The following is a 14,438-nucleotide window of genomic DNA, read 5'->3' as shown; positions in this document are numbered from 1 at the left end:
TGTATGATTACACAAATGGTATGCCTCTACTTCATGTACAAACAGAGAAACAAGATGTATCCCATTTGTTTACAATAAAAATTAATTAAAAAAAAAGAAAACTATAGAACACTGAAAAAGAAATTGAAGATTTTAGAAGATGGAAACACCTCACATGTTTTTGGATAGGCAGAATTAATATTATCAAAATGGTTACAATACTAAGAGCATCATACAGATTCATTGCAAGCTGTATTGGAATAACAAGTTCATTCTTATCATCATCAGAAAAAATTCTTAACTCCACTTGTAAAAGTAAAAGATGCAGAATTGTCAAAGTTCAAAGCAATGCTGAGCAAGACGATGAATGCTGGAGGCATCACAGTACTGGACCTTAAAATATACTACAGAGCTACTGCAACTGTCTTAAATTATACTACAGAGCTATGGTAACTGTCATCACAAACAGACATGAAAACCAATGGAGCAGATTAAAGACACAGAGGCAACACATGTAGATATAGTCATCTGATACTAGACAAAGGTGCCAAAAATATATGTTGGAAAAAAGATAGCCTTGTAACAAACAGTGCTGGGATAATGGAATGTCCTTATGAAGAAGAATGAAAGTTGCCCCCTACCTATCTCTCAACCTGCACAAAAGTCAACTTAATGTGGATCAAAGTCTGAGGAATCAGAACAGAAACTCTGCAACTGCTAGAAGAAAATGCAGGTACAACTCTCCAACATATTGGCCCAGGCATCAAGTTCCTTAACAAGACTCCTAAAATGCAAGAAATAAAAGAAGTGGGAGAACTCAAAAAAACTTAATAATAAAAACCCAAATAATATAAGTGAAACATTATCAAATGAATTAAACAGACACTTCTCAAAAGAAAATCTACAAATGGTCAATAAATAAATAAAAAATGTTTCACATCTCTGGGAATCAGGAAAATGCAAATCAAAACTACATTGGGATTTCACCTCATTTTAGTCAAAATGACAATTATCAAGAATACAAATACTAATAAATGTGGGTGAGGATGTGGGAAAAAGGTACACTCATACATTGTGGATTGGACAGCACATTCATGTCACTACTCTGGAAAGCAGGGTGAAATGAAACCACTATGTGACCCAGCTATTCCCACTCCTTGGTATATATCAAAAAAATTTAAAATCAGCATGCTATAGGAATGCATTCACACCAATGTTTGTAGCAGCACAATTCACAGTGCCAAGTTATGGAACCAACTTTGGTGCTCATCAACAGATGAATGAATAAAGATAATGTGGTATACATACCCAATAGAGGATTCCTTAGTCATGAAGGAGATTACAGCATTTGCTGATCAACAGATGAAACTGTACATTATCATGCTAAATGAAATAAACCACCCACAGAAATTCAAAGGCCAAATGTTTTCTTTAATATATGGAAGCTAGTTCAAAATAAGGAGGAGAGAGAGAGAAAAAAGAAAAGAAGAAAAAAAGTGGGTGGGAGGGGGGAGATTCCATCAAAATAAAGATCAGTGGAGTAAAGAAATGGAATTGAAGATGAGGAAAGAAGGGTGGATAAGGAAAAAACAGTGGAATTAATCTGAAACAACTTTTTTTTTACAGATATGAATATATTGACTATACCACTGTGAATCTCAACTTCATGTATATCCACTAGGTACCAATTAAAAAAAGAAAAAAACTCTAAGTAAATGGGCAAAAAAATTGGTAGATGAAGAAAGGAAGGGAACAGGGAGAGGGAGGAGGGAAGAGGGAAGTATTGTAGACTGAATCAGAGCAAATTATATTCCATGCTTTTATAATTATATGAAAATGAATCCTAATGTCATGTATAACCTAAGAAAACCTAAGAAAAAATTTAAAATTACATAAAAGAGATGGCTTCAATTTCTTAAATATTAAAAGTAAATTTTATACCTATGTCACTTATATTTTATTAGTAAATTTACATTTTTAAAAACAGACTTTTAGTTTTAACGATAGATTTCTTATGCTACTGGTTCAGAAGGTAAAAATCTATAATATAAAATTTCTATGAACTTATTAAATTAAATAAATAAATTTAAATAAAATGATTCTCAAAAAAGGAAAATAAAAATGGAGATTAGGAATTTTCATTAAAGTGTGCAACCAAACATTTTGGCTATATGTTTTTTTAAAAAGAAAATCTTCATTTATTTGCATTTATTCCAGGTAGACAAAACTTATTTTCTGTCAATATAATCTTGTTAAAAGTTTATGGAATTCATCACTAATATAAAAGCTTGAATGCAATTAGAAATTTGAAGGTGTAGGGTGAGAAGTGACTACAGAGGTACAAGCACTTGTGTATGGATTCTGTTAAAAAATTCAAACATTAAAATGCCCTTCTGTGTATTTAGTGCGCTCTGTTCTTTAGTAATGTTTGTGTCATCGTCCTTTAATGCGTTCATTTTCTCATTTTCTCCACATTATTTTTTTTTACCCAAAATTGGGATTTTTTGAAATTTTGAAAGGACACATTTTCCCTTTTAGGAGACGGTAATACAGATAGTCAGAGCTAACGTCTCTCATGATTATTGATATTAGCTACCAATAAAATGTGACACAAGCAATTTTTAAAAGTAGATTGATTACCCTCTAAACTTGTTATAGATCAAAACTGACATGTTTTTATATTTGAACGACCAAGGCAATGTAAGTTATACATAAATCACACAGAACAATCTAATTGATTGTTTTATATATTTGTTTACCAACATTCTTAACATAATAGGGAATGCTCAGCATTTTTAGGGAGAGTTTATTGGGGATTGAACTCAGGGGCACTCAACAACTCAGCCCCATCCCCAGTCCTAGTTTTGTTTTTTATTTAGAGACAGGGTCTCACTGAGTTGTTTAGCGCCTCACTATTGCTGAGGCTGGTTTTGAACTTTCGATCCTCCTGTCTCAGCCTCCTGAGCCACGGATTACATGTGGGGAGCCATCCTTATCTAACAGAATCGGGCAAGGTTGCACCATGGGACACAGAGGCCTGGCTTCCAGGAACTGGCAACCTCGGAAGTCTGTCCCAGATTGATGGGGAGTGTGTAGAGCTGTGTAAGAGTGGTTCCCTGTCTGGTTCTGTGATAGTTTCCCGAGAAAATGGCTTCCCTAACTCCACCCATCCTGTTCATCACAGAAGAAGCTCCTCTGGGTCTTGGTCCCCTTTACCTGTGTGACTATAAATAAAGGAGTGTTGGGCTACAACATGTTGTTAGAGGCCAGATCTGGTATGGCCCCACCCGTCACGCCCCCTCTCATTTAAAGAGAGTATTGGCTCTTATGTATTCATTGATGAGATAAGTTAATGGGTAATTGATTGATTTACAGCCAACATCTTTCTCCACAGTTAACCCTTTCCTCATCCGCGTGGGTCACGGTGAGAAACCCCCACAGTTACAGACATGCGCCATGGTACCAGTATTTTTTTTTTTTTTTTTTTTTTTAATTTAGTTATTCTTCTTTGCAAACAACTCAGATCTGGAGAGGCATGGATGGCACAATACCCTGGTCACCTTCAATCTGATTTCCAGGCACCACAGGGTGGCAATAGGCCTCTGATTTTCCAGAACAGAACCAATTTGAAAATGTATCCCTAAGCATTGTTTGTTTCATTTGATTTCCACAAAATGCGCTCCATGATAATATTGAAATTACATAGAAAATAGAACATTCATTCATTTTTAACATAACTTTTTTTGTTGCAATGTTACATATAGGCATGAGTTAAGTACAAGTATTTATTAAATACTCTTCCCAAAGGAGAATTATATAGGAAAATATAGGAATATATATCTTGTAGAAAGAATGAATATTATTAAGCATTCTCTACATCAGTTCTGCTCCCATAGTATATATATATTTTTTAATCAGGCATTGGCCTTTTTTTGTTTTATTTTTTAAAATTTTTAAAAAAATTTTAACAGATTGCATTTTGATTCATCGTACACAAATGGGGCACATCTTTTCGTTTCTATGGTTGTACACGATAGATTCATATCATTTGTGTAATCATACATGTACATAGGGTAATGATGTCTATCTCATTCCACCATTTTTCATACCCCTCCCATTTCTCTCTATATAATCTGAAGTTCCTACATTCTTCTCTCACCCCTCACACTCCCACCCCCATTATATAGCATCATCCATTTAGCAGGGAAAACATTCAGCCTCTGGTTTTTCTGGGGGATTGGTTTATTTCACTTAGCACGATATTCTTCAATTCATCCATTTATCTAAAGAACTTAAAAACTTTACACCAAAAATACAAAGAACACAATCAATAAATGGGCCAAGGAACTGGACAGACACTTTACAGAAGAAGACATACAGGTGATTAATAAATATGTGAAAAAGTTTTTAAACATCTCTAGTAATTAGAGAAGTGCAAATTAAAACAACTCTAAGATTTCATCTTACTCTAATTAGAATGGCTTTTATCAAGAACACAAACAATAATACATGTTGGCATGGATGTGGGGAAAAAGGCACACTTTTACATTGTTGGTGGAGTTGCAAATTGGTGCAGTCACTCTGGAAAGCAGTGTGGAGAATCCTCAGAAAACTTGAAATGGACCCACCTTTTGACCCAGTTATCCCACTCCTCAGTTTATACCCAAAGGACTTAAAATTAGCACACTACAGTAAAGCAGCCACATCAATATTTATAGCAGCTCAATTCACAATAGCTAGACTGTGGAACCAACCTAGATGCCCTTTAACAGATGAATGGATAGAGATACTGTGGCATATATACATAATGGAATATTATTCAGCCATAAAGAAGGATAATATTATTCCATGGTATTTTAATGATGTCTTATTGGCATGTGTGTGTGGGTATGTGTTTAGTAGAATAGTTTTCTGATCACATAAATAATTTTCGAGTTCCTTTGTTTTCTGATACATGGTGACTGATTTAATCTCAAAGGTTTCGTGTTAATCATGTAGGTAATAATTGGCCATCTAATCAACTTGAGTAAATCAAAGTCAAATAGAATACTAGCCATGCTGATTTTTCCATACAGAGAAAGTGAGATTTTACAAAGATATATATTCTCAATTATACTTTTTATGGCACAAAAATGTACACTGCTTGAACTGACATAATTAAATTGCCTGTGTATCTGGATGACTCTTTAATAATAAAAGGAAAGCCCGGGGGCATTTAAATGATTTCCTACATGCATCTAAACAGGGTATTCAATAGTATCTATTCAAACTTATTCATTTTTTCTACTCCTGACAGCAGGAATAAAGGTATTAAATTTTAAAGTGACTTTTAATGCAATGTAGTTCCTACTTTTCTGTTTAAAATGATATTCACTGATTGCTTGCAACTGTCATAATAGCATAATTCCAGGGAGCTCCCTCTTTATTACAAGAAGAGTGTTTCTCCTCATCCTCACACTTGTAATTATGCTTGCATCAACCATCCTTGAAAAATAATCTCTTTGTTCATTTTAGTGTCAAATTGGAAATGATCCATCTTACAATCTCTGCCAGCTTAATCATATCTCACTCTTAAGCCAGTAATTTCAAAATATGATAAACATATTACTCTCCATTTTTCATGACTGATTTCTGCCTGTTTTTTCTTTTGCATATCTTTGTGCCATGACCAGCACAACCATGAGGTCATCAGAGACCCCCAGTCTCAGTCACTGATCTCCTATCCTTTGTCATCCACATCTTTGTGTCTATGGGGTGCTTTTACATAGGACTTTGAGGTGTTGGGAGAGAATTGATCTTCCTGCTCAATAGCTATTTTAATACATGCTGATAATTATTTTCTTTCATTGATAGATTGAACTTGAAAGCACTAGAGAAAAAAATAATTCCATAATTTTTTTACTAGAATTTTGGGTTTTTTTTTGGGGGGGTATGCATTTACAAGACTAGAATCCTTATTGGATCTTGAAAGCTACTAAAATACATGTTTCAAGAAATGTGACAATGAAAGGTCTTTTTTAAGAAACTTAAAAAAACAGAGGAAGGTTTATGTCAGCAATGTTTAAATATAATACATTAATATTTAATATAGTTGTTAAAGTCAATAGACATATTAGATAAAGCATTAAGATAGGTATAATCACTTCCAAGGTGATTTAAATTATAGCTTAAAGATTAGGAATGATAAAGCAATATAGTCAAAAGGTAAATGGTAGAGTAAGCTACTCTGAAATTTTTACTGTCTTTTGAAAGTCAGTGAAAAAACGGGGAAGAGGTATCAGTATCCGTTTTGGGGGAATACAAATTATTAACCAAGGCTTGCAACAACTTGTACAGTGCCTGCTCAGGAATAAGAACAAATCTTGGGTAAAAATTGTGAGATTGGTGGCATTTAGACTAACCCCATTGCCATCTTTCACTTTCAAATTCAGCGGTAGCTTTAAAAATAACAACTCCCATTTCTTGTACAATGAGCATAATGGACCTCATTCACAGAGAGGTGTAATTATTTGTTTTGATTTGTATGGATCCCCTTGGAATCCTGGCTCAAAAGACTCACCTTTATTTCACCTGACTCAAGGGTTAGCCAGTGCTAAATCTACCATACCAAAGGAAGTGAGAAGCTGCACCTATTAAAAGCACTTAGTAAATGTTTTAGTTTCTGCTGCCTAAGGTAAAAGAAAAAAAAAAAAAAGGCAAGTAAAAAACTAACGTAAAACTTGGGAGGAAAGGCTGGGAGATAAGATTTGCATAAATACTTGGAAAAAACTCCTTTAAAAGAAAATACAGTTTCCTGAGTAGCAAATTATAACAGTCAAAATGTTCAATCTTCAGATAAGAAGTCTGAAGCATACAAAGAAACAAGGGTGTCCTATATAAATAGGTGGTGGAAAGCATCAATACAGTTGTCCTGGAGGAAGCCCAGCAATTATATGTACAAGACAAAAAACTCAGCTTAGCTATTATATGTGGGTTTTATGAGCTGAGGAGTTACATCTGAAGGAGTAAAAGAAAATATTGGAATAATATTCGAACAAGTAGAGCAAAACAATAAATAGATAAAAATGCAAATATAAATCATAGTGTTGAAAAATATACATACCAATATGAAAAAATTAGCATAGCAGTTTCACAGCAGATTTAAACAGAAAGAATAAATAATCAGCAAAATTAGACCCAGAGTGATTGAGATTAGTTAATCTGAGGAACAGAACAAAAAAAAAAAAAAAAATAAGAAAAAACAATGAACAAAATCTTAGAGAACTCTGTGCCTAGTTATGCACATTGAGAATTCCAGTAATAAAAGAGAAACAAAGGGACAGAAAAGGTATTTGAAGACATTCAAATATTTTTTCCATATTAAAATGGATAGAAACAAATCCAAAATTTGATAAAAAACATTAATCTACACATCAAAATGTTCAAAGTACTCTAAGTACAATAAACTGAAAGATATCATAAAAATTTATAATAATCAAATTGTCAAAAGCTAAAACCAAAGAGAGAGACTTAAGGGAAGTAAATCATCACATATAAAGGATTCTCAAGAAGTTGAACAAATGATTTCACAACAGAAATCACAGAGGCAGTGAGAAGACATATTTAAAGTTTTGAAAAAAAAGCTGTCAACTGATAATTCTAAATTAATAGACAGACATCACGTTACCATGAATATGAATGTAGTATTGTACTCCTTACCCATGGTTTCATTTTCTGTAGTATTATGTGGACAACTACAGTCTGACAATAATAAGTGAAAATATTCATAAATTAATAATTCATATGCTTTACATTGTGCACCATTCTGAATAGCATAGTGAAATCCTGCCATCCAGCTCCTTTCCACCTGAATCATTGATTCTCCCTTTGTATCCACATTGTATGTGGTACCCACTTTGCAACCACCTGGATTATCTAGCCACCCGTCCTGATATAACAGTGCCTGTGTTCAAGTAACCATTAGTTTACTTACTAGTAGTTCCAAAATGAAAGTATGGAAAGGCTGTGGTTCTCTAGTTTATATGAACACTTGAAACTGAACAACCTGGAATATCTCATTGCAATTAGTTTGCACTGTAAGAAGAAAGTGCTGAAATCGGAGTAAAATTTGAGATCAAGGACAATAGTGTCAAGGAACAGTGGAGATGTAAGTGGAGTAGGGAAACCAAATATGAACTTCTCAAAATGCAAGTCACCAACTTTTCAATTCTAAAGAGAAACAATAAAAATAAAACAACAATAAAATCATGCCACAAAGCACAAATACACAGCATATTGAAAAGTATAAATTAACTCCTAGGTGACCTAGAAATATGACAATGAAAAAATGCTTAGTAAAAAAGTTTCAGAAAAAATTACAAATTACAGGTTGTTACAAAAATTAGAACTAAACTAGAAGGAATGCAAGAACAAATACATGCAATATTTAATTCCATAAAAGAAATACAAATTGGAAAAAATTATCAAAATAAACAAACATGTACAATAATTTTGACAAAAATATCAAATAGTAAAACTCACTAGAATATAAATCACTGAAGAAGACAACAAAAGTGGGGGAACAGATTAAATGTTAAATATTATTATTAAAATAAAATCTTTACTAAATAAATATTTTAAATGGTTAAAAACTTTATATTGGATAAAGCATTCACATGACAAGAGTATTGATCTACAATGACCAACATCAATACATTTTAAAAAAATTATTAAATCTTAAAGGAAAGGAAATTGTCCTTTGGAATCCAGGCAAAAAGACATGGTGACTTATAAGAAAAATAAAAATTAGATTATCATAACACCTTTCAACAGAAATGTTTATGTCAGCAGAAATAAAAGTAGTACACTTCAGAAACTCAGTGAAAGAAAATGCAATCCAAGGATTTTATACCCTGAGAAAAAAATGACTTGTAAGTACAAAGAGCATAGGTGAAATGTTATTGAACATGAAAGAATTCAGGAACTTTTGTTCCTATGAATCTTCCCTAAGGAATATACCATGAAATTAACATAAAAATAGTGATGAGCTTTAAAGGCACAGTTATTTGCAGAACAGACACTAAATGGGAGATAGGAATGAAAGAATAAAGTATAGAATATATAGCGTATACTGGCTATAGTAATGATGTGAGTGTAGTTCAACTATTACAAAAAATGAAAGAGTATTTGGATAAAAATAGGTCAAAATGCAACAAGATAAATCAGTGATGCCCCACCCAACCTGTTTTCTCCTATGGAGAAATTTATGTAGGCTGGGAAAACAGAAAGAACCATATTTTGATGATGTTAAACCATTCATTCACTGGATAAGTATTTTTTTATACTTATCCACAACAGAATTTTTTTTAGCAGCAATTGAGGGGAGGACAGAATAAGGGCTAACTACTGTAAGTATAGTGATAAATGGGATAATATTAATACTATAACCTCTAATTAAAATGTTTATGGTTTTGATTTATCTTGAAAGACCACGTGACTATACAAAAAAAATGTCACAAATGTTAGTGGTTTTAATAAGGTTAGTAGTGTTCTGCTTCTTCCATAGCACAGGGGATAAGTTGTAAATACAAAAAGACGGGCACAATAGAGTTAGCAAGCATTATCATAACCATTTGTCTGTTCCCAAACCACAATACCTAACATAAAACCTTTTCATGCCTTCTAATAATTTATTCTATAAAACTTTCCCCCAAGTAACAAAATTTTGTTTTTTTTAATCCTGAAGACCATCTTATCATTAACTTTCCATGTTTTCTTATGTCATAACAGTAAAGAACAACAACATACAACACATTAGAAATTCATTAAAGATGATTTGTTTCATAAAATCTTTTAAGTATAAAAAACTACAAGGGATAAAAGATCTTGGTATTGTGTCAGGGAAAGTTCTTTATGAAAGTGGACTTGGGATTGGGACTTGATGGATGAGTAGGATTTGAATGACTAAACCCGGAAATAAATGCATTATATAAAATACTCATTGAAAGCATGATTGAGAATTAGATGCAGTATTTATGCTAAAAAAACTATAATTTTATTTTTTATTTTTATTCATCAACAGAACTATTTTGAAAATGCATATTTTGGCAAAAGTGTATTTTCCAGTCTTAATCTAAAATGAGTGTATTCATCTATCATTCTTCAGACAAATGCAATTCTATTTACTGCCTTTTGGTTAGCATATTTTTGTCAGAACATACCTGTGGGTATTAGGCAACCAACATTTTGTGATTTTGACATAAGAGCTAGATTTTAGATTATATCTTCCCTTGTTTTTTTTGTTTTTGTTTTTTTGTTTTTTTTTTGCTCTTCCATGATGAAATTGAAGAAAACAAAACAAAAAAGGCATGGTCTTCATGGAATTTAGTTTCTTGTGAAGAAAACTGACAATGAAATGATATGTTGATAGACTAATACATAAATTTATAAGTGAATTCCAAATAAAACAGAACATCAAGTGAAGCATGTGCATATTGGACAGAGATGTGTTAGAGAACAAGATGAAAGAGGACAAGGTAAGAGGCACAGTGATGAGGTGACAAAGATCACTAGGAGGCCTCTGTGACAAGGTGATATAAGGTAAAGACATGAAAGAAGCAAAGGGAGGAGGGAGCATCTGCAGCATCAAGGGCAAAGAGGAGAAGTATGCTGGACCAGGTTCAGGGAAGAGCAAACAGGCTCCTGTTATCACAGCAGAGGGAGGTGATAGAACAGAAGATAAGGACACAGAGAGGCAGCAGTCAGCTATTCCAGGGCCCGATGAGTGTAGACTTCGGCTTTTATGCTGAGAGAGATGGTGAGTCATTATGTGATACGGAACACAGGTGCAACCTGATCCAACTTTAGTATAATGGGTTCATTTCCTCTGCTGCACAGTGATAGATTGCAAAACAGCAAGGACAAAACCATGAAGACCAGAGCAAGCTATTTGGAGATGAGACAATGGCATGCAGAAGGATGGCAGCAGCAAGTCTGGATCTAATTAAGGCAGAGAGAGGAATTTGCTGTGAAGCTTTAATTTTAGGGACTCTGTTGTGCAGACTCCTTCCAAAGGAGGTTTGCATCATCAAATGAATATTTCTTGTGGTTCCTAGCCATGAGCACAAGTGCCCTCGCATAGGGACACAAAGAATAAAGAATTCAGGTGAGAAAATGGAGCTGGAGGGCAAAAGAGAAACAAGGTTTGAACCAAGTTAATCTGTGGAAAAATTTTCAAAGGATGGGAAATGTAAATTTTTAATTGCAGATTTCTTTTCTATTTAAAGTCTAGTCAAAACACAAGGCCCCTTTCAGAGGAATATTTGATAATGCTGCAAACAAATTATAAACAGAGTTTAGTTAAAAACATCTTTTGGTGGGGAGAGTATGAAATAGAATTTATCATGAATTCTGAGCTTGTAAGTCAGAAACTTACAGCATTATTAAAACTAACAAGTACAACTGTCCTAAAAGTCACATATTTTATGCATCCTCATCAAATACATCTTTGAAAATAACACAAAATTTATCATTTACCATTATAAGGGCATCATTTACCAACTGGTTAGTGAATGTCATCCATTTAAAAAATACCTAAAAGTATCCTACATGATAATTGAAATATCTGAAATTTAAATGTCATATATAAAGGAAAATTATTCAAAATTCCATAGTATTTGGAAGAAGGTAAGCAATTCAATAAAATTAATACTCATGTGACATTGCTGAAAGTATTTTGTTAAATGGAAATTTCACAACTTTTATCTCCAAACCGAAAATGACTTTCAATCAGTTGTTATAAGAAAAAATGAATTGTCTTTTTCTCATTTTTAATAAGATACCAAAATCCTCAGAGGAGAAAGTTATTAGTAAGCACAGAGCCTAAATTTGTAGGAAAAAGATGCTACAAAGGTAGTTCAGGCAGTTACTTAACAAAATTATTTTATTTTTTTATGATACCTTTTTGTCAGCTATCACAATTTTATATATTGTCATGTTTTCTGTTGCAAATAAATCTTCACATTTGTACCTAATTTTACTTTCAAATGTCTGCATTTCATTTCTTGAAGTGGTCCATGTAAATTGAAAAGGTTTCAAGTTTTATGAAACCTAGACATGCCCTTATTCTTTGAGGTAGAAATAATAAGATTTATTAACAGAATTTTTTTAAAAAAGAAGAAAGTGAAGAACATTTATAAATAGTCTTGTTTGAACAGCTGTAAATTTGGAATGACCTTCTGCAGAGATAGAGACTCCTGTAGGATAAACATGCTTGAGATAACAATCGAGAACTCAGGTTTGGATCAGGTTATCTTTAAGGTGTAAGTACACCATTTGGAGAATTTAGAGTCCAGGACAGAGGTCCAGGGGTTCACAGGAACTTGAGAAGCACAGCTAATCAATAGCATTTGAAACCATGAGACTTGAGATACATGGCAGCTGCGGAGCATGTGGTTGAATCTATGAATCTGAATGTTAGGAGAGAAATATAGTTGAGAATCATCAGCAGAAGTACTGTGATAAGTTTGAGAAAGGCATTGAATTAAGATGAAGTGCTGTGATAAGTTTGAGAAAGGCATTGAATTAAGATGAACAGAATAGATCCTTTAAAAGTGGAGGTAATTCTGGGGAACCAGCAAAGAAAAGTGAAAGTGAACAGTCAGGGGAAAGTAGGGAGTACAGTGTCTAGATGACCTTACACATCCTGGAAGTATAACAAGGGTTATTTTTTACTATTCCAATAGCATTTCTGGGGGAAACAGGGTGAGTCTCCCAAATGGATCCAAAATGACCTGAGAGAAGACAGAAAGAAGATTGGCGTGGGGTTTTAACTATGGCCAGGGTTAGAACCAATGTCAGGCACCTTGGGGTTTCCTATATTTGACATTCTTCAGGGTGACAAAGAAGATAGCAGGTGGGCTTTCTTTTCAACTTACCCAAACGTGAGAAAGCAGGAGTGAGGTTTAAAAGCTATCAGCAAACTTCTAAAGAAGGAGTCAAGTTTTTTTTTGGTTTTATTTTTGTTTTTGTTTCTTTACAAAGCGTGGGCACAAATCTGAGGAGAGTGGCTTTAGGAGGGAATGCAATGAGAGAACTGGGAAATAATAGGATTGGAAACCTCAGAATTTTCTGTAAAAGGCAGGAGAAAAAAGATCTGGTACTGGGGATGAAAATAGAGTCAAGAGGGATTTTTTAAGATTCATGAAATAGCAATGTATTGATAGGAATTATTATGATGAAATAACTTGATGCAGGTGAGAGAAGAGAGGTGCTCGGTGGGCAAAGGGGAAGGGGTTCTAAGTTGCATGGCAACAGAGACAAAGGCAGAGTGCAGGGCACAGAGCAGGTGATGATGGATGAGTCGTGACAGCTCAAGTGTGCTTGTCTCTGCTTTTTCCAGCTTTCTCAGTGAAAGCGGAAATGAGGTCATCACTTAAAAGCAAGGAATGCAGACAAATGTCATAATTTTGAGGACAGGAGGGAAAATTAACAATAGTCATCTCCCTTTGGCTGTATCTACCTTGGAATTCACCCAGGCTGGACAAGCAATGATTTGACACTTTAAAAATATTTTCTTCCAAATGCTTCAAAGCTCTTTGCTATACTCTGAGAATAGCCATTCCTTATAGAGTACATTCTAAAATCAGGTATTATAAAGTAGAAGTGACTACATTTCTATTTTTTAAGACTTCTTTTTTGAAGCAGAACAGTTATTTGCCCTTTGTAAAAACACAGAGTAATCCTAGCAGATTTTATATAAGATTCTACAAATTTTACCTAAGTTGATCTCCGTGAAAAAAATGCATGAAATATTTAAAATGCTATGCCTCAAGGTCACTGCCAAGCATTCTTATTTTATGTAGAGGTGCTATGTGACTCCATTTGGTATTTTTAATTTGCATGTTTGTTAACCTCCAGACACAAGTGATTCTTTAGCAGGGATATCTTCAATTTTATGCAGCTTTTAGGAACCTTATTCTTTCTCTTTATTTATTCCCAGACAGAATTCCTCTCCTATGAATAGTTGTAGTTTACATGCTAAAAGTAAACAAATGTATACATAAATATATATGTACACATATTTAAATATCCATCATAACCCCAGAAGAAAGACCTGTAGGATTTGTCCATTTGCAAATGCTAGAAGCATCTGGTTTAGTGAATACCAAGAAGTCATAAATTTATAATATGAAGTCATTGTGGCTTCAGGGATAAATATTCACTACCTGGTATTACCTGATAAAGTCATACATATGTATAACTCCATTTTATGTGATAATTACTGAATCTAGCTTTAGCATCTGCTTTTACCAGATAAACTGAATTTATTATTTTGAATAAGGCAGTCATGATAATTCATAGCTTTGTGAAGAAATGGTCAATAAAAGGGTTATGAGAGAGGAAAGGTGAGTATGAAAATTTATTATAAATTTCATATAAAATGACAATTGAATGTTTTATATAAAATTTTCAGAAATTAC

Source organism: Sciurus vulgaris (genome assembly GCF_902686455.1).
Source record: "Sciurus vulgaris genome assembly, chromosome: 5".
NCBI classification, from domain to species: Eukaryota; Metazoa; Chordata; class Mammalia; order Rodentia; family Sciuridae; genus Sciurus; species Sciurus vulgaris.
Note: the sequence above shows the minus strand (reverse complement) of the source record.